Source organism: Hevea brasiliensis, chromosome 14 (assembly GCF_030052815.1).
Source record: "Hevea brasiliensis isolate MT/VB/25A 57/8 chromosome 14, ASM3005281v1, whole genome shotgun sequence".
NCBI classification, from domain to species: domain Eukaryota; kingdom Viridiplantae; phylum Streptophyta; class Magnoliopsida; order Malpighiales; family Euphorbiaceae; genus Hevea; species Hevea brasiliensis.
The window spans coordinates 87,674,034-87,696,702 of record NC_079506.1 but is presented as its reverse complement, the minus strand read 5'-3'; the positions used below and the strand labels follow the sequence as shown (position 1 = coordinate 87,696,702).

The 22,669-nt window shown below is 29.5% G+C and overlaps 1 pseudogene; it reads left to right on the top strand.

Annotated features, from left to right (window-relative positions):
- The first annotated feature begins 5,776 nt into the window (after positions 1 to 5,776).
- LOC131173074 (LRR receptor-like serine/threonine-protein kinase EFR) lies at positions 5,777 to 22,342 on the top strand (annotated as a pseudogene).
- Positions 22,343 to 22,669: the final 327 nt, after the last annotated feature.

The following is a 22,669-nucleotide window of genomic DNA, read 5'->3' as shown; positions in this document are numbered from 1 at the left end:
TGGCTTTACAAAATTTCTCAATTTCAGGATTGAATAATAAGGATGTATCACTTGTGCTTCTAGCTCTTCTCATAAAAGATTAAAAGTACCTGAAAAAGAACAAACAAACACAAAATGAAAAGATAACGAAAATAAAACTATAAACAACTAAAATAATCAAGAATTCAATATTAAATAAACAACTCCCCGGCAACGGCGCCAAAAACTTGATGCGTCCCTACCGCAAGTGCAACGGGTACAAGTAGTATAGAAAAGATATCGTTCCCACGAGGAGTTATGTTAATGATTGAATTTTTGATATAAAAAGTTGAGTAAATTGAAATATTTTTTTGAAATTAAAGTAATGAATTAATGGGTATTGAGAATGTGAAATCTATGTATGCAAAATTAATAATCTATTCAACAATGTATTAATTAAACTAAAATTGCATCAAATTGAAATAAGCAAGTTCAAATATAGCAATATTCAAAATGGCAAGTAATTAAATTCGATTAGAAATTAACAATGATAAAAAGGCGATTCCGGAATTCGGGATTTCATATCCGAGCTATTTTGGGATTTTAAATTGGTTATCCAATCTTGTGAAACTTATGGTTTTAAGGAGATTAATTCTTAAATCCTTCGAATACCCTTTCGAGTGAGACAAAGAGTGCCTTAATCAAACTAATCATACTTTCGTGGAGTTAGAATTAATTAATACCCATTAAGTTCTTTAACTAATCTGTGAATCCTCTTAATCCTTAGCCTATTTCTAGGTCTAAGTTAATTAAATCCAATTTCTTGATTATCTATCACAAGGCCTTCTCCTTTCGGTGCCTCAACCATGGATTAAGAACATCACTTAATGGGATCCTACACTAAGCATGTCATTAAGCACACAAGAAATGAATAAAACTCATTAAGACCACAAAATATCTCAAATATTACAACCCTTACTCCAGAATCAAAAAAAAACTACTCACTATCCATAATGCTTACAAGATATATTGAGTTTAAATGGAAATAAAGCTTTAATCTAAGCTGAGGAATAAGAAATTAAACACTAGAAATGTAGAAAAATGTAAGGAAAGAAAGAAATCTGCAAATCTTGGTTGAAAATGGTGTGGAAGGTGAAAGTGACTCCTCAAATTCTGCCTCTCTTCTCCTTTCCTTTTCTGCTCCTTGTCTCCTCTCTCTAAAATGGGAAAATGAGACTATTTATAGCATTTTTCTGACATGGAGCCCTAAAATGGTATGTTCTAGGAGGAATTATCTGAGAGAATCTTCTGCCAGCTCATTAATGAACTCTTTATGGGACTGCATAAGTTATGCAGTCCCTTATACAGTTTTCGACTGGTTCTGGTTCACTTATGCGAAACTGCATGACTTGGTGCATAGGTTATGCACAATTCCGTGAGAGTGCATAAGGGAGGTGTGAATGTGCATAAGCTATGCAGTCTCCTTATGCACATTTCGGTTGGTTCTGGAACAGTGATTTTTCTCCTTATGCAGATCTGCATAGCTTATGCGGCAAGTTATGCACAATTTGATCGATGCATATTTCAGCTTGAAAACTTGTTTTTGACATCTTTGGCTGTAGAAGTCACTCCTCAATGGCAAAATTTCTCTTTAGTCCTTCAAAAACACCTTTTTTCCTACAAAACAAAGTAAAAGATACAAATTAATCCAAAATCGATAATTATGAAAAACTAACTAATTAACTAATGAAATTAGCTAAAAATGACTAATAATCAAATAAAATGGCTATGAAATTAAACCTAAATGATTATGCAAAATGTATGCATCAATGTGTAAATTCCTTTTCTTATTCATAAAGAATTTTTGAAGTTGCATCTAAGGAGGAAGAATACTCAAAGGCATCTCAAGACAAATCCAAAATGAGAAAAAAACAAGATTATGAAAGCCAAGACTCAAAGTAAAGGTATGAAAGTCATAGAATTAGAGATTGAGTCTTAGGTCTTATGTAAAAAGAATATATGAGAATTTAGTCGAATGGAGCTCAAAAATGAAACTTTGTTTTCTGATTATTTTTTCTCATCATGACCTTGGATCATCGCATCGAACTTATTTATTCTTAATGTCTTAATCTTTGTTTTTAAATATTACAAGTTGAGACATGCAGCTGTTGACTTAGTTTGCTAACTGCTTTGCTAAAATATTAGTTTGCTAATGTGTTTGCTAAAACATTAGTTTGCTAACTAGTTTACTGTTGTTGCCAAAATTTCATTAGTTTGCTAAATAATCAGAGCTGCTCAACTTCGCACAAAAAGACAAAATAAGGGCCATTTTGTCATGGGCAGTGTGTATAACATTCCAAAAAGGTTTCAAACGGTCTAAAATGATTTGGGACTATAAATACACCTTTTTTACTCTATTTTACACTTGATGAAAGCTTACATTTGAACTCCAACTTTGATTTTTCATTTATTGCTTTCATTCAAGAGCTTTAAAGACTTTGAGCGACAATTGGCAAATCAACTCATCTCTTCTTTATAGTTTGATTTGTATTGAGTAAGAGTGAGTGTTACAACATTGAATTGCATTTAAGAGAGGCTGTACAAGCACCTATTGAAGCTTGAGAGAGTAAGTGCTTGAGATAGCACTTGTGAAGGTTTCAAGCTACCTTGGTAAAAGCTTGGTGTTGAAAAGTTGTAAAGGTTTTTTGGTCTCTTGCCTTTAAAAGAGTAAATAGTGGAGAGAAGACTCAAAGAAGGTTCTTTGAGAGAGTGGATGTAGGCTAGTTAAGCCGAACCACTATAAAAATCATTGTGTTTGATCTCTCTAACTTTAACCTCTTTACTTTTGTGCAATTTAATTTTTATACATGACCTTGAATGTTGAATGAATATATTGAGTTGGTATATTTGAGGATTTATGAGTATGATGAGAAATTAGTTGAATATTTTGTGATGCATGTTATGATAGCTATAAATATTGATTAAAGCTTGAATTGCAACTTAGGGACACTTTATTGAAATACATATCACTGTCATTATATATTAAGAAGCACTTAGTTGAACAAAACCACAATTTTTCATTAGGCTAAAAGCAAGGGCCGAAAAATTGTTAAAGTCCAATTCACCCCCCTCTTGGACTATTTTGGGACAACAAGGTATAAACAATTTACAAACTAAAAAATAGATAAATTAAATAATATATTTTTTAAAATTAAAAGACTAAATAACTAGTTTTGTTAAAATGCATAGATTAAATAGTAATTTTTTAATGTAACAGTGACTATTTAAAATTTGGCCTCATTTTTAATTATCCAGTAAATATTTATGTTATGCGCAAATTTAATAGAAATTAACTTTTTTATGCCTAATTTAAATTTTAATATTTCATTTTTTTATTAAAATCATTTATAATATTTTTTATATAATTTGATTATTAAAATTTCATAGCATATAACTATAATACTCTCACCTTAGCGCTTTACTTTTAATATTTACATGTTTAATTTAAATTTTCAATAAAATTGTATTTTTTATCACATTTTATAATTCGTTTCTATTAGAATTAAATTAGTTAACATATATAAATAAAATATATCATCAATTATAAAAATAAATAAATAAATATTTTTTAAAAATATAAAGTTTCATAATAATAATCTGTAAATAAATAAAAAAGACAAATAAAAATAATAAAAATAAAAGATAATATATGCAAAACCAATAATGAAAGCTTATATTCGTATACTTTTACAAATAATTATATTTATCTTTTTTTTTAAAATCTAACTATATTTACCTTATTACTATTGCTCTATTAATTTTTTTGGTAGTTGGTGCTTCTTGATTTTAATCTTTTGATTTTTGTATTCAATTGTCTCTTTCTAATGAAAAATCAAGATGAATAATTTTCATAACAATATCCCATAAATGTAAGTATATATGGCAAATATGTTAGTAGCAAATTTAATTAAGTATTTATTTTAATTTAAAAATATTTATTGTGTCATAAATAAAAATAAATAGCACTATCTTTTTAAATATTATTTTATAATTATACAATATTAAATATAAATTTGAGAATATATATATAATAAAAAATTATATATTTTAAAAAAATTAATTAATTTTATAAAATTATATAAATATCCTGCCTTGCGTGTTTTGCTGGAGATGACTTACTGACTACTTTTGCTCGTTTAGTCATCTCCAACAAAGCACGCAAGGTAGGATATTTATATAATTTCATAAAATTAAGTAACTTTTTAAAAATATATAATTTTTTTTATTTAAATATATATATATAAACTAATTATATACATTTTTTATAATTTTAAAATATATTTTTATATTTCAAATATTATATTGAAAATTTTTATTTAAAATTTACATTTTAAAATTAATTACAAGAATCGAAACTAATCAGATTAAGATGCAGTACAAATAAGTTTAGGCCATAAACGAGCCAATTTATTTATGACGCATTAAAAATAAAAGTTAAATAAGATGTTCTCACTTAATTTAATAAGACACGTAACAATTTATTTATTTAATATAATTATTTTTTAAAAATAATTATGATATTGATAAGAACTCATATTTTATTTTAGTATAAGTATACTATAAAATTTAAAAAAAAAGTATAAATTGTAGAATATTAAATGTAAAATTGCATTTTTATTATATAAAATGCATCATAATAGTTTTAAATATATTAAAATAAAATATGTTAATTTATTAATCTAATTAAATAAATAAGTTATTATATATCTTATCAGATGAAGTAAATATCTAATTAATTTTTATTTTTAGTGTACTATAAATAGATTGATCCGTTTATAACTTAAAACTATTTATACTAAACTCAATTTTGTTTAACTATGTACTAAGTTGAGTCAAAATATGTCACCTTCATTCACAAATATTATTTTAGTTTTGATTTTTGTAATTAATTTTTAGAATTTAATTTAATTGTAAATTTGTAGTGAAACATTTGAAATTCAATTAAATATAAAATATGTTATAAATTCACAAAAAAAGAAATGTATATGAATAGTTCCACAAACATATATTTAGAATTTCCAAGCAGTAGGTGCAATTGACCAATGCTATTACTTTGTAATACCCAACAAAATGGCCTTTTCCAATTTACTAAAATAATTTATTGTCGTATATTGGCGTTTTCTTAATAACTTATTTATCCTTGAAAACGCTAATTAAAATAGTATTTTTTTTTTGTAAATTATTTTAATAATTAACCCTCAAGTGGCTGGTCTTCCTTTACCATACAGATATTGGTCGCATTGTTCCTTTCAAAGCTATTGAAAAGAAGAATAATAACTTTTTAATTTTTATTATTTTATTTGTTTTTATTGATGTGTGTTTTATTGTTTTCTTTGTTTGATTATTCGTTTTTTGTTGAGCAGGGATTTTTTTTTTTTTAAGTGTTTCAATTCTTCTCCTTCTGTTGAACAATTGCTGCCATTTTCTTCTCTTAAACAATTAACTTTTTAATTTTTATTATTTTATTTGTTTTTATTTATGTGTTTGATTGTTTTCAAAATTTTATAAAATTCAGCAATGAAACAAACCATCTTTAAATTAAAATCTTTAACCTAATTGCCGTACAGAGATGGGAATAAAATTGGAATCCTCAATTCCAATTCTGATGGAAATTGCAATTGCACGTTCTAATTCCAATCTACGGTCAATGAAACTGGAATACTTCCATAGAATTGGTTGACGGAAAGACTAATATATATACTACAAAATAATACTGGCTCACCCAGTAAGCACATGAATTAGCATAAACCCAATAGAAATGGAACTTCGAATAACACGTTTAACGACCCTTTGGCCTTCAATCCATCATTTTCAGGTCATTTTGTTATTCTGTACAAGTTTACTATGCTTGCAACCACCTACCGATTGTCTCAGGAATTTGGGAAATGAAACTGATCGACTTGCACTCCTGGAATTCAAATCCAAGATAGGCAATGATCCACATGACGTCTTCAGCTCCTGGAATGATTCTGTCAACTTCTGCAAATGGCAGGGGATTACTTGTGGTCGAAAACACCACAGAGTTACATCTCTAAACGTGTACGGGCTGAGCTTGTCTGGAACCATTTCTCCGTTTATAGGGAACCTCACCTTCTTAAGGTTCCTCAATCTTCGCAACAACAGCTTCCATGGTGAAATTCCTCAAGAAGTTGGCCGCTTGTCCCGACTGAGACACCTCAACCTGACAGATAACAGATTGGGAGGTGAAATTCCACTTAACATCACCTGCTGCTCAGAGCTCCGAATCCTGATATTGGCTAGAAATAGATTTGTGGGTAAAATTCTCGATGAACTTGGCTCTTTGAAAAAGCTTGTGTCACTTGACCTCTACGGAAATAATCTCACAGGAGAGATCCCACATTCATTTGGAAACCTTTCGTCCTTCAAACATTTATCTGTAGCTGTCAATAATCTGGCTGTAAATATTCCAAACAAGTTGGGGCAATTGACGGGCTTAACTTTCTTCTCGGTTGGAGTAAATAATCTAATAGGTACAATCCCTGGCGCCCTGTACAATATCTCATCTATCAATGTCTTTTCTGCGCCAGATAATCAGTTGAAAGGGAGTCTTCCAGCGAACATAGGCCTCACTCTTCGAAATCTGCAAGATTTCTACATTGGTGGAAACCAATTTTATGGAGCTATTCCAAGTTCATTCACCAATGCTTCTCAGCTTGAAATATTTGACATCTCTGCCAACTTTTTCACAGGACAAGTTCCAAACAATTTTGGAGATTTAAGGGATCTGCAGCAGGTGAATTTCGAATTCAATTTTCTGGGCAGAGACACAAATCAAGATTTGAGTTTTATTACATCTTTGTCAAATTGCAGCAATCTAGAAATTCTATCTTTTGCTAAAAATAATTTTGGCGGTGTATTACCTGCAGCCCTAGCCAATTTGTCAACCAAACGGAGCCTATTAGGGGCTGGAGGCAATCGAATGTCTGGAAGACTTCCATCGGAGGTTGGGAATCTTGTGAATTTGTATGCATTAGGCTTGGAGGAAAACCATTTTTCTGGTACCATACCAATTTCTTTTGGGAAGCTTAGAAAGTTGCAAAAACTGTATTTGCATACAAACCTATTATCTGGACAAATCCCGCCATCCTTAGGCAACCTCAGCCAGCTATATAAACTACATTTAGGTGAAAACAAATTACAAGGAAACATAACAAGTAGTATTGCAAACTGCCAAAACCTGCAAGCTCTAGATATTGCAAACAATTTCCTTATTGGCTTCATACCCCAGGAGATCATTGGTCTTTCCTCTTTAACAACAATTCTCAACTTATCACACAATACATTGACAGGTCCCCTACCCCGAGAAATCCATAAACTGAAAAATATTAATGCGCTAGATGTGTCACAAAACAAACTGTATGGGGAAATTCCTGAGACAATAGGGGATTGCTTGATGCTAGAAAACCTTAACATGCAGGGCAACTTTCTCCAAGGATCAATTCCCTCAACCTTGGCTTCACTGAGAGGTCTCCAACATTTAGACCTATCAAGAAACAATTTGTACGGAAACATTCCGAAGGAGCTACAGAAGCTCCCCTTTTTGCAATATGTGAATCTTTCCTTCAATAATCTTGAGGGTGAAGTACCAAGAGAAGGAGTGTTCAGCAATATAACGACAGTTTCACTTGTTGGAAACAAAAATCTATGTGGAGGTATCCCAGAACTGCAGCAACCAGAATGCCCCATCAAGCGAAAGAAACACAAAAATTCTCCTCTTGCCATTATCCTTGCAACAGTTATCAGTTCAATTGTGCTCTTCATGGCGATAACATCTTTAAGGGTTTTCTGCTGGCGAAAATCAAGAAAGAATCCATCATCCAGTCCTTTTTGTTTGGATAAGCTCCTTCGAATTTCCGCTTAACTCAGGGATTCTCTTCTGAAAACTTAATTGGACAAGGTAGTTTTGGCTCTGTATATAGAGGAAGTCTTGATCTACATGGTGAAAGGATAGTTGCTGTGAAGGTAATCAACCTTCATCAACATGGAGCATCCAAGAGCTTCATTGCTGAGAGCAGAGCATTGCGGAACATCAGGCACCGAAATCTGGTGAAGATCTTGACATACTGCTCAAGCATTGATTTTAAAGGCAATGACTTCAAAGCTTTTGTGCTTGATTTCATGGTGAATGGAAGTTTAGAAATGTGGTTGCATCCAAATGAAGATAGTAATAGCCAGCCAAGGAATTTAAACCTTCTTCAAAGGCTTCGGGTCGCCATTGATTTGTCATCTGCATTGCATTACCTTCATGACCTTTGTGAAACGCCAATCATTCACTGCGACCTGAAGCCAAGCAATATTCTGCTAGACAATGACATGACTGCTCATGTTGGTGATTTCGGATTAGCAAGGCTTCTTTCCAAAACCTCAAGCAACTCTTCTCAGGACCAAACGAGCTCCATTAGGATAAAGGGAACAATCGCCTATATGCCTCCAGGTAAAAACCTTCGATACTTTTATTTATCAAATAACTACATTAGTCATGTATATAATAAAAATGGAATTGCGCATGTTTGCCTTGCAGAATATGGAATAGGTGGCGAGCCAACAACATATGGGGATGTGTATAGCTTTGGAATAATTTTGTTGGAGATTATCACAGGACGGAGACCAATTGATGAAGTGTTCACAGATAGTTTGAATCTCCACAACTTTGTTAGGTCTAAGCTACCGGGACAAGTAATGCAGGAGGAGAAGTGGGAGCAGAAGAGATTGTTGAAGACAATGAGAGTAATGATGTTCAAACATAAATCCAAGAAAATAATGTCAATATTGAAAATTTGAAATTACAGGGAAGCAATGTGCAAAAATGTGTTGTATCAGTCCTCAAAATAGGACTCGCATGCTCGGTAGAACTACCAGGAGATCGAATGAATATGACCGATGTCACAAGAAAATTAATCATTATTACAGAGGCCTTTCTTCGTGCAAGGACTCACACAGAACGGCAAATTGTAAACCACAATTAGGTATGAGTTTTTTTTTTTTTTTTTCACACACATTCTGATTGATGAATCCTATCCTATCTTCATATTTGCTTAGCCCAAAGACTACTTTGATCATTTGGATATTGCAGAGGAATAAGCTGTGGCATTCAAGCATGTAGGCCTCCACTAACATCAGCTTTTGGATCTCACTGAATTTCAAGAATAAGTGTTATATGAACATCAATCTGCAGCAAATAAACCTCAAGTTCTACCTCGTGCACTGTCTGCGAGGATTTTCTAATATTTTCTTTCAACTAAATTTAAAAATCAGAATGTGTAAATCAATAACTGTCACCAAGTGTGTTATTTCTTTTGTTATGATTATGTTGTTGGTGAAAACAAAATTTTCATTCCCTTCAGAAAAGGAAGTGAAAACAAATTTCTTGGAAATGAATTACCAGTTTGAGAGTAAGATTATCTCATCTCACATGGGAGAGTGTTGGAACGTGTTGTTTCGCGTCAGGTGGGAATGTGGCAACACCATGGGCAAAAAATAGAGGCCCATTTAAAATCAACGTTAGCCATTTTGACATTAAAGCTGGAGCCTAAAGAGACTGGAAGCCCAACATCTCAAAGATGGGAGATTGACACCCAAGTTTGCATTCTCTCAGGCCTAGTCTTTAAAAAAAAAACAATATTAGAGCGGTCAGGCGTTGATTCAAAGTTTTGGCGAATCCAAATCGCAGGACTCCCCAAAGATTTTGATTGAATTTGGTTTCAATTTGATATTTTTAAAATTTTTCTTTTTTTGTTTTAATTCTGTTTTGCCTGGAAACAAACCGGCTAATTTTGATCCAATGCAAAGATGTTTTTGTTCAATTCGATTTTGTTTAATTTCGATTTTTGATTAAACTGCTCCAATTTCAATTCTGAATCAACTTTTGGTCGGGTCTAATGTAGAGAAAAATGGAAGATCTCTGTCTATACCATGGGCAAGTATTGATGGGTTCAGTTTAAAAAATCAAAAAATCAAATAAACCAAAATTTATAGTAGAAAAAACTGAAATGAAGCAAATTAGATAGAAAATAAAAAATTAAATGAAATTGAACCTATCGACTTAGACTTTATCTTGACCTTATTTTAGACTCATTTCAGACCCAATTTCTTTTATATTTTTTATTTTTAATTTTGATTTTAGATCTAATAATAATTAATTTAAAAAAAATTATAAAGTTTAGTTCTTTTAATTTTTTCGGATGGAATAAATTGACAAAAATCTATAACGGATAGAAATCTGTTAGTTGATAATCTGTGTTTTTCTTTTCTTTTACTTTAATAATGATCATTGATATCATTTAAGAGTGAATTAATTTTATTAATATATACTGTTTGCATTTAAAAAAATAATGAAATAATGACATGCCATAAATTTAAGGTAATATAAATTATTTTAGCTAGTAATATAAATATATATTCAAACAAAGTGTCATATAAAATGTGAGAGATTAAATCTTATATATATATATCATTGCAAAACTTTGTCATAAATATTTTTAATATAATTAATTTATAAAAAAATATTTAACAGTATCATAATAAAAATTGATTGAAATTGATGATCTGAAATTTTTGGTCCACTTATTTATTTTAAGAAAAGTCATGAATTTTTTTAAAAAATATATAATTTTCTTTTAACTAAAAAAATATAAACTCATTAATGTTAATTTAAAAAAAAAATGATGTCCCAAAATATGTCCAAGAGGGAAATCACTTGGACTAAAATAATTTTTCGATTCTTACTTGAAACTTTTGAAAAATTGTAGCTTAGTCCAGCCTAATTTTCTATTATAAAATGTGTGTGTGATACTGCTCAAATAATTAGTTGATACAAAATTGACTTAAAAACATTCAATATACTGATCTGACAGAATATATTAGCACTTAGTAAAAATACTAGTAATCTGAATAAAATCACATCATAACAAACAGAACAGTAGACATAATATATCAGTGAACAGCAGATATAACAGTAACCAAATTATATCAGATCTCAACAGATTCAACAGTAAATAAATTATCTCAGTTTGCAGCAGAGTTAACAATAAACTGTATCAGTTCTCAACTCAACAAAGATAATTCAACCAGAAAATCAAAGTACATAAATATAAAGAGTAAGTGTTGAGAGAATTGAATACTGAATTTTTATAATAGTTCGGCCTAACTAACATACATTTACTCACCTAAAAATCCCACTTTGAGTTTTCACTTCACTATTCTTTCTTTTTAAAGGTAAGAGACACAAGCCCTTTACAAATTTTCACACCAAAACTTTTACAATTAGCTTCACACTTCTGCCGAGTGTTATCCCAAACACTTTTCACAATCAAGCTTCAATAGGTACTTGAATAACCTTTCATAAATGCTAAGAAAGTGTTTAAAACTCAATCTCACTCAATACAACAGAATATATAAAGAAGAGATGAATAGGTATGCCAATAATGAGCAATAAAAACAATTTGAACACTTTGAATGGAAGCTTTAATGACTTTAAGATATTAGGAACAGTAAAATAATTTTCATTAAATGCAAAATGGCCAAGGATAAGTATAATTTATAGCCTTAGATATTTTCTAACAGTTTGAGAACTCATTTGAACGTTACAATTTTAAATTTCAAGTAAATAGCCATTATTTTATCGTTTTCTGCGATATTGTGCAGAGTTGAGTTAGTTAGCAAACCAGTTAGCATACCATAAATAGTGGCAAACCAGTTAGCATACTAGAAAAACTTTTCTGCATAACTTTGAAAATTTTAAAACTTTAGAACAAATTATAATAAAATACTTTTAGGCCATTGATAATTCAAAACAAGTTTTGAAAACTTAGGATTAAAATTTGAGGTATTAAAAAAAAGTATTATTGGCTTCTACTCCCCAATTCTTTTCACAAGTAATTCTAAAAGTTTAAACTAATTTCTAAATTATGTACCTTTATTTTGATCTTCAATGTAGCTTAAAAGATAATATTTTTTTTTCTTTTTCTTCTTTGTCTTTAATTCATCTTGTGTTATCTTAGAATGCCATTCTTTCTTTAAAACACAAGTTCATCATCAACTCTATAAATCTTTTTCTTTATCCTTAGAAAAACACTTAAAACAATGTTAATTTGATTCTAGTTGAGTTTTATTATCATCAAAATTCATGTTCCTTTAAGCTCATGAGGTCAACAAAAAATATTTCATTTTGATCTATTAACTTTATTTTTAGTACTAATATTACTTAATTTTTTTAAAAAAAATCCTTTAATTTTTAATAATCAATAGAAGGTTTTTAGGTAAAATAAAATAAATTATTATTTTAATATTTTTTTCATAAATTTCTTATTTTACTCCTCTTCTTTTCTTTTTTTTTTTTCTCCTCCTCTCGTATTTCTAATTTTTTTTATCGTAAATTTAACAATTATTTATTAACAATTGGTTTATTTTTAATAATTTTGTATTAATAAAAGTATTTATTCATGTATATTTTTCTATTTGTCATTAATTTATTATAAATTTAATTTAATTTTTATAAAACTTTAATTTAAATTTAGATTCTTATTAAATTGAAAAATAAATTTAAATAGTAGAAAAAATATTGATTTTCATTAGATAATTATTTTGAAAATTAGTATCTGGTTTGAAAATTAAATAAATTTATTTTATTTTAAATTAAATTTTAATTAAAAATTAACATTTTCATTAAAATTGAAATTAATAAAAATTTTGTCAAGAATACAATAATTTTAGTCATAAGAAATTAAGCATATAGAAGAAGAATAAAGAGAGGGGGAGGGGTGAAATTTTTTTTTTAAGAAAAGAGGGAATAATAATATTTTTCTTTTTTTTTTCACCTATAAATCTTCTCTTATCTATTAGAGGTATTTTTTTCAAAATAAAATGAAACTTGAGTGATATACATATGACTTTTGGAGTGTATATCAAGTGGTCCCCTTTTGAGATAGTTATGAATATGTATATGACTAATATTTTTATTGTAAGTCATTATAGAGCTCAAAAAACTAGCATTACTCTAAGGTTGTTAAAATTTATCTTATACACTTAAGATGTCAATTTTATTTATAAGAAGCATATTGTGAATTTTATAATATTTTAGAAAGTTTAATTCAACAATATTTTTATAGAATGGATTTTATTTTAGGTAAATTATTTGATTTTAAAATAATTGATATTTATTCAATCTATGTATTTTTGTAATTATTATGACATTATTCACTATTTATATTAATTATTTTCATTTTTTATTTATTTTTATGTTTTAACTTTTACTTCTTTTGATGTAAAATTCTAAAAATATTAAACTAAAATTTTTTGATCAAGTAATTTTTTTTTTCTCTACGGAGTTTTTTGTTTGATAGTGTGAGATTTCTTAGCTTCAATATTCATTATGCTTGTGAGAGGGTCTTTGATATTATGATTTACTCTATTTTTAAAATTATAATTTTAAATTTTATTAAAAATAATTTTAAAAGTTATTTAATTATTTTATAATTAAAACATATTAAATTTAATTAAAAATTGTTTTTTTATATAATTAACTCTAATTAAATTTTAATTTCATAATTTTAGAAATGACTCAAATATCATTAAATTAAATTAAAACTTAATGATACTTATAATAAAAATAAATAGCACTACTATTTTAAATATTATCTTATAATTATATATCAGATAAAATTTAGAAATATATAAAAATAAAAAAATATATTAAAATAAATTATAGTTTTTAAAATAATTAGTCATTTTGTGAAATTATATAAATATAATGCCTTGCGTGTTTTGCTGGAGAGAACTTATTGACTACTCGCTTTACAATGCGCCCTTTTATTTTGATTAGTATTTTTTTAATGTTATTTGTGCAGGTTATATGCATTTATGATTTAATTTTTTATATATATATAATTTTAAAAATTTTATATTAATTAATTAATGTATTAAAAAATATATTTTTATTAAAACATATTAATTTATTAAATATAATATATAAATTTTATAAAATATTATCTTTTATATTTTAATTAATTAATATTATAGAATATTTTTAATAATATTTTAATATGTTAATAAATTAAAGTGTTTTATTAAATTAATATATTTTATATTAAAAATTAATTAATGCATTTGGATTTTAGGATTTTTTTTTATTTATAAAAAAATATCATGTGTTGTGTATTCGTTAACCTTGAATATAAAAAATATATTTTTATAATAATATTTATAATTTTTATATATTATATTTAAAAAAGATTTAAACATTTTATAAAATTAAAATATAAATTATAAATAAAAAATATATTTTTAAAATTATAATTAAATTATATAAAATTAAATGAATTCAAATATTATTTGAATAGTAATAATAAATTCAGATAATTTATGATAAATTTTAATTGAGTTTAATTTGAGACGAATAATTTATGATCATTTTAATCCAATTTAATTTAGAACATATTTGAATTCGGATGAAATAATTTTCATGTATATTTTATCCATTGTCATTCATATTTTTTGGGTGCTTAGATTTCTTCTACATCACTTCACATTCTTTGCTCTTTATTCACTCATTCTCATTTTTCCACTCTTTTCTCTCACTTTCTCATTTTAAGATTGACATTTTTTTTTCTCCTTCATTTGACATCTTTTTTTTTTCTCCTTCATAATTAAGGTTAAAAAATATACGACATACAATTAAAGAAATTTTGGATTAACTCAATGATAAAACCTAAAACTGTTACTTAATTAATATGATCTCACTTTTATCGTCTCAATTATAAGGGATCCGCAAGTAAAAGAAAAATGGTCAAATGTCCACTAGGCTGGTCCCTAGTGAGGACCTTCCAATGCCCAAGTTAGGTGGATAATAGTATAATAGAATATAGCTAAGAGAGACAGAATAGGTCAGAAGGGGATGAACCCCTTTCCTTATCCTATTTATAAAGAAAAGTGATCAGAGCATATTTTAAAAAATATTCTTTAAGGACATATTCCTAATTAAGGGGATATATATTATATGTAATTATTTTATAGTGTATCACTCAATTAATAAATTATATATATATTGAATCATTTCCAATTTATATATTTACTAAAAAACATTTATAACCACCAATGAATATAATGTTTGGGAGCATCACTTCCCAAAGAATTCACAAAAATGACAAAAAGGTATAATAATAATAATAATAATAATAATAATAATAATAATAATAGTTGACTACTACTATCAAGACAAACATGACCGTGAAAATCAAGGAATAGATTTTAATGGTTTCAACACTCTATTCTATTTTTCTTTGTCCATTTCGCATAGATAAAAGATAGTCATACGACTTATTCTTTTCAATAATTTATCTCTCTCAATTCATTGAAGATTTACTGTATATATTCCACAAACGTTTTTCTAAATTGTTCCTAACATTCAAGAGCTTGGTAGATCGTAGAAATTAGGTGCAAAATCGTAGTCATATAGAACTTAAATTTGAATTTCAAATTTAAATGAAATTCTAAGTCTATGGGCTGCTACAATTCCTTTCTGAATGAGAACACATGGGATATTTTTGAATAATCAATCTAACAAAACTCTATTAGAATGAGTTTTTACAGTATATATTTGGGTTTGAAATGAATTTATATTTAAAAAATAATACCTGTATTAGGTTTAAGTTGAGTGTGAGTTGTATGTATTGAGTACAAGCTGTACAACTCATTTATATAAAAAATTAATTAAATATAAAATATATATTTTTATACTAATATTCTTAAACTTTTTTATAATTTTATATATTAAATAAATAAATTTAAAGATGTTATAGAATAATTAAAATTTTAAAATATAAATTATAAGTAAAAATATTTTTTGTATAGGTTATTAATTAAAATATGTAAATCTAAGCAGATTCAAGTATTATTCGAGTAATAATATTTAGGTTTGGTATGGGTTCAGTTTATAATATACTCTAATTGGAGAACAAATTTAAATATTTAAAATATTAATCAAATTTAAATTTAAATAAAGTAATTTTCATGGATATTCTACCTATTATCACTCTTAATCTCAATTCAATCCAAGCTTTTCACTACACACCAAATGAATATAAAGTGTTAGCATAATTACAGCAATCAGCATGATTATAAGAGATTTGTGCAATTAGCATGATTATAGGAGATTTGTGTAACATAATTACAGCAATTAGCATAATTATAGGAGATTTGTATAGCATAATTATAGCAATTATTATTCTTGTCCAAATTAGTTAATATTCTCATGTATAAATAGATGCAATATCTCTGTAAATATGACACAAACAAATACACAATCCTTTCCTTCATTACTTGTATTCTTTCTTCTAACTTGGTATCAGAGTCGTAAAGCTTTTATTTCTAGTTTCTGGGGTCTTTCTTCTCTCTCTACAACCTGTTCTGGTTCATTCTTTCATACCTATTATTATACCATTTTTTTTCTCCTCATCATGTTATCAATGGAGAAATATGATATTTCAAAACCTATTGCAACTACTCGATCCTCACATCAGAAATATGGCAATCAACTCTGTAAGAATTGTAATCAAATTGGTCATGTTTTTGCATATTGTCCTACTATAGAATGCAAATATTGTCATGGTTACGGTCATATTCTTGAACATTGTCCCACACGTCCTCCAAGACCAAAAGGAAGGCATTCTAAATTCAAAAATGTCTCAAAACCTGGATCTTCCTCTGTCACTGCTATTGCTGCTACTGAGGGCTCTACTGCCATCACCATGAGTGATCTTGAGGCACTATTCAAACAAGTTATCTCTTCTAATTCTCCTGCTGCCATGTCTGCCACTCCGGGTAATTCTTATTGGTTTTTTGACTCTGCATGTTGTAATCATATGACCACTAATCCCAAATTTTTGTCTTCTGCAAAACCTGTATCTTCCTTACCACCAATCCATACTGCAAATGGTACTAAAATGAACATCATACATACTGGTCATGTGTCTACCTCAAATCTTCATCTCCCTGACACCTATTATATCCCTAATTTGGCACTCAATCTTATTTCTGTTGGTTAGTTGTGTGAAAAAGGACTAAATGTTATTTTTTCTCACCATGGTGTCCAGGTACAGGATCCACAAACGGGACAGATTCTTGGGGAGGGTCGCAGAGTGGGTCGATTATTTGAGCTTACATCTTTACATCTTCCTTAGAGATTTGTGTCTGCAGCTACAATCCCTAATTTCTCCATTCACCAATGGCATCTTCGTCTTGGTCATGCTTCTGCCAGTAAAATTCAACATTTAATTTCTCGTGGATTATTAGGATCTACTAAGTTTGAGTCATTTAATTGTTTAAATTGTCAGCTTGCAAAACAACCTGCATTATCTTTTTCTCATAATAATACTACTTCAGACACTCCTTTTGGTTTAATTCATTCTGACATTTGGGGTCCTTCTCCTATTTCTTCAATAAATGGTTTTCGTTATTTTGTAATATTTATTGATGATTATTCTCGGTTTACTTGGATATATTTTTTGAAACATCGATCTGAGTTATCACAAATTTACATCACATTTGCAAAAATGATTAAAACTCAGTTCTCTTGTGACATTAAAATTCTCCGAACAGACAATGCCATGGAATATCGGGATTCTTCTTTACTTCAGTTTCTTAGTTAACAAGGCACCGTTGTTCAACGTTCTTGTCCTCACACCTCTCAACAGAATGGGCGAGCCGAATGCAAGCATCGCCATATTCTTGATTCTGTACGTACTCTTCTTCTTTCTGCCTCATGTCCAGAAAAATTTTGGGGAGAAGCAGCTCTTCATGCTGTTTATATTATTAATCGTCTTCCTACCTTGGTTCTTCATAATTTATCTCCTTTTGAAAAGTTGTTTGGACAACCTCCTGACTATTCCATCCTTAAACCTTTTGGATGTGTTTCTTTTGTTCCTTTACAACCTCATGAACATACCAAATTAGAACCCCGTGCTCGTCTATGTTTTTTTCTTGGTTATGGCACTGAACACAAAGGGTATCGTTGTTGGTATCCTGTTTCTAATAGGTTACGCATCTCTCGTCATGTTACCTTTTGGGACAATACTATGTTCTCTTCTCTTTCCAAATTTCATCACTCTATCAATACTGACTCTCTATTTTTCACTGACTCCTCCAAAGAGCTGTTTCCAAGTCCTGATCCAGGTGATTGTGATGTGCTCAATATTAGCCCAACTACACCTGCCCCTGTTGAATCGGCACCAGTTGTTGATCCAGTACCTGCACCTGCATCTCCTCCTAGCACTACTCTTCGTTGTTCTACCCGTGTAAGAGAAACTCCTCATTATCTTTCTGATTTTCACTGTTACTCTACTATTGCAACCCTTCATGAGCCTCGTTCTTATCGTGAGGCAAGTACTGACCCTCTTTGGCAGCAAGCTATGACTGACGAACTTCAGGCTTTAGAGAAAACTCATACTTGGGATTTAGTTGATCTTCCACCAAACAAGACCCCTATTGGTTGCAAATGGATTTACAAAATCAAGACCCGTTCTGATGGAACTATTGAATGCTACAAAGCTCGCTTAGTAGCCAAAGGGTACACTCAAGAGTATGGTATCGACTATGAAGAAACTTTTGCTCCAGTGGCCCGATTAACATCTATTCGCAGTCTCTTAGCTATTGCTGCAGTTCGTAAATGGAAACTTTTCCAGATGGATGTCAAAAATGCTTTTCTTCATGGTGATTTAACAGAAGAGGTTTATATGCATCCTCCTCCTGGTTATCATTCTCCTCATAAGGTTTGCAAACTTCGGCGAGCCTTATATGGATTAAAACAAGCTCCCAGGGCCTGGTTTGCCAAATTTAGTTCCACTCTTGCTCAACTTGGTTTTCTCTCTAGTCCACATGATTCTGCATTATTCACTCGCCGAACTAACAGTGGTATTGTTCTTCTGTTGCTTTATGTTGATGATATGATAATAACAGGAGATGATTCATCTGGTATTTTAGAGTTACAACATTATCTCAATCAACATTTTGAAATGAAAGACCTGGGTTCTCTCAGCTATTTTTTGAGTCTTGAAGTTTCTCAAAATTCTGATGGCTATTTTCTATCTCAAGCCAAGTATGCATCCAACTTACTTTCTCGAGCAGGCATCACTGATAGCAAAACAGTATCAACCCCATTGGAGCTTAATTGCAAACTTACACCTCTTGATAGCACTCCTCTTGATAATCCTACTTTATATCGACAGCTTGTCGGGAGTCTTGTTTATCTCACAGTTACTCGACCTGATATTTCATATCTTTGTTCATCCGTCACCGGTTTATGTCTGCTCCTCGCTCAACTCATTTCTCTGCAGTACTTCAAATCCTTCGTTATATCAAAGGCACTCTTTTTCATGGTTTGCACTTTTCCGCTACCTCCTCCTTAGTATTATTTGGCTACTCTGATACTGATTGGGCTGGTGATCTGATAGATCGTCGCTCTACAATTGGTTATTGTTTCTTCTTGGGTAATTCTCTTATCTCTTGGCGTAGCAAAAAGCAAACTATTATTACACGTTCTAGCACAGAATCTGAATATCGTGCTCTTGCTGATGCTACATCTGAATTACTTTGGTTACGGTGGTTATTAACTGATTTGGGTGTCACTCCTTCTTCTGCCACAATGCTTCATTGCGATAATAGAAGTGCCATACAGATTTCTCATAATGATATATTTCATGAGCGTACCAAACACATCGAAATTGATTGTCATTTTGTACGTCATCATGTTGCTCATGGCACCATATGTTTGATTCCTGTCTCCTCTGTCAGCCAAACCGCTGATATATTCACCAAAATGCATCCTCCCGCTCGCTTTCAGGATCTCTTAAGCAAACTCAAGTTGGCACCTGTGCTACCACCTTGAGTTTGAGGGGAGGGGGGGGGGGGGAGTGTTAGCATAATTACAGCAATCAGCATGATTATAGGAGATTTGTGCAATTAGAATGATTATAGGAGATTTGTGTAGCATAATCACAGTAATTAGCATGATTATAGGAGATTTGTATAGCATAATTATAGCAATTATTATTCTTGTCCAAATTAGTTCATATTCTCATGTATAAATAGATGCAATATCTCTGTAAATATGACACAGACAAATACACAATCCTTTCCTTCATTACTTGTATTCTTTCTTCTAACATAAAGTTTGGGAGTATTACTTTCCATAGGGTTCATAAAAATAAGAAGTATATAAAGACATAACAATGGTTGACTGTTTCTATCAAGACAAGCATGGCCGTGAAGACCATAGCATCGATTTTAGTGGCTTAAGCACTCTATTTACCTTTGTCCATTTTCAGAGATAAAAGACAATGACTTGTGGTTTTCAATCAATTCATCTCCAATCTTAATCCGTTGAAGACTTCCTATATATTCCTAAGGGTGTGTATTTGAAATTATCGTGGATTTGAATTTATGTTTTGAATAAAAATTTATAAAATTTTAATATCAAATTTATATACCTTGACATGAGGTAATTTTATGAAATAGATAATTTCATATGAGATAATTTCATGAAATAATTGACAAATTAGCAGGTTAATTTGAAAACATTTAAATTTTTTGTCACAGTAATTTTTATGAAATCGAATAAAAGTTCAGTGACTTTTATAAAAAAGATTATAAATCAGTGACTTTTATGACAATATTTATAGAGTTGAGTGACCACATATAATATTTACCTAATAATGATTGTAATTAACCCTGGAATGATATCCCCAAATTCTTTGGTATATATTAATTAAGTTAACATGTTTTCTGACTTTATTTTTCTTTGATTATTAGATATTTCAATCAATTTCTAATTTTAAATAAATACATTTTTTAACATTATTTTTCTTTGATTATTAGACATTTCAATTAATTTCTAATCTGAACAATGACTTAACTCTATCCTCTGCTCCATCTTCTATACCATTCCTTATGCATGACTTTTACGACACTTATTTATAAGCATATAATTAGCATAACTTTTGTGACATTTATTTCTACAGGCATTACTTGCCTTTTTAATTGTAAATTAAATGTTACCTTTTAAATTCTCCTTTTTTGTTTTGTTTTTTAGAAATATTTTTCTAATTTTCTTGTAATTGAGACACTCAAAAAATTAATCAATAAAAAATATTTTTTTAGTCAAAAAGAAAATAAATTTATTTTTAAGAAAGATTGACTTTCTTTTTTCAGAGGAGGAAGCCATCATTTTTCAAATTTTGACAATCTTATTAAAATGCGAAATCATTTATGCATGAATGACATAAATATATACTTTAGTTTAATATTGTAACTAAATAATGAAAAATATTTTTATAAAAAATATATTTTTATAAAAAATATATTTTTAAATAGCAATTTCCATAAAAATAATTTTTATGTATAAATTATTTTTCATAAAATAAATCGAGCTACAGGAAACCAAGAACAATTCCATTGGTGTATAATCGTGACTCTCAAGTTTCAATTTAAAAAGATTATTCTATCAAATATTTCAAATATGATTATACAAAATGTCCCCAGCTTTATTTAAATTTATTTGGTGTAAAAATCCTTCAAATTTTTTCCATAAAAAATCCTTGAAATTTTTATTTTCTTAATTGAACTTCTAAAATGCTAAAATTTGCTAATAAAAAAAAATTTAAATTTGCAATTAATTGTCAAAAAGAATTGCACGTAAGCACAACATATTGCTCCAAGTAATTTTCTTTTATCTAAATTTAATTTATTATTTAATTTATTATTAATTTAAAATATAAAATACATAATGAGACTATTTATTAAATATATAGTTTCATATTATGCAAAAAAAATCCTTAAGTATATAGGTTACTCGCCCAACAACACTGGTTATTTAATCTGTGTGTCACCTCCAGGCAACAAATTATATGAGATGGCACGTCCGGCCAACTTAGTAGCACCTGGGCTTTCAATCCTTCGTGTTCATCTCATTTTCTTGTTTTCTATGAGCATACTCAGCTTGCAACCTGAGATTTATCTCAGTTATAGTATGGGAAATGAGAATGATCGTATTTCACTTTTGGAGTTCAGATCCAAGATAGCCCATCCACGTGGAATTTTGAGCTCATGGAACGATTCTGTCCACTTCTGCAAATGGCAAGGGTTTACTTGTGGTTCGAAACACCGTAGAGTTACGTCTCTAAACCTGCAGGGGCTGAGCTTGTCAGGGACCACATCTCCATATACAGGGAACCTCACCTTCTTAGGGTTCCTCAACCTTGCTGACAACAGATTTTATGGGAAATTCCCCAAGAAGTTGGCCGTCTGTTTCGTCTAAGGTATCTCAACCTGTCGGACAACACATTGGGAAGAGAAATTCCAATCAACATCACCTTTTTTTCAGAGCTCAGGATTATGAGTTTGGCCTTTAATGGCTTAGTGGGGAAAATTCCTGCTGAGCTAGTGTCTTCAAAGAAGCTTGTGACACTTTTCCTTACATCAAACAACCTCACGGGAAAGATCCAACATACTGTTGGAAACCTTTCGTCCCTTCAACGTTTCTCTGTATCATTTAATCATATAGAAGGAAATATTCCAAATGAATTGGGGCAAATAACAAGCTTAATCGTGCTCGCGATGGGACCCAATAATCTGGTTGGTTCAA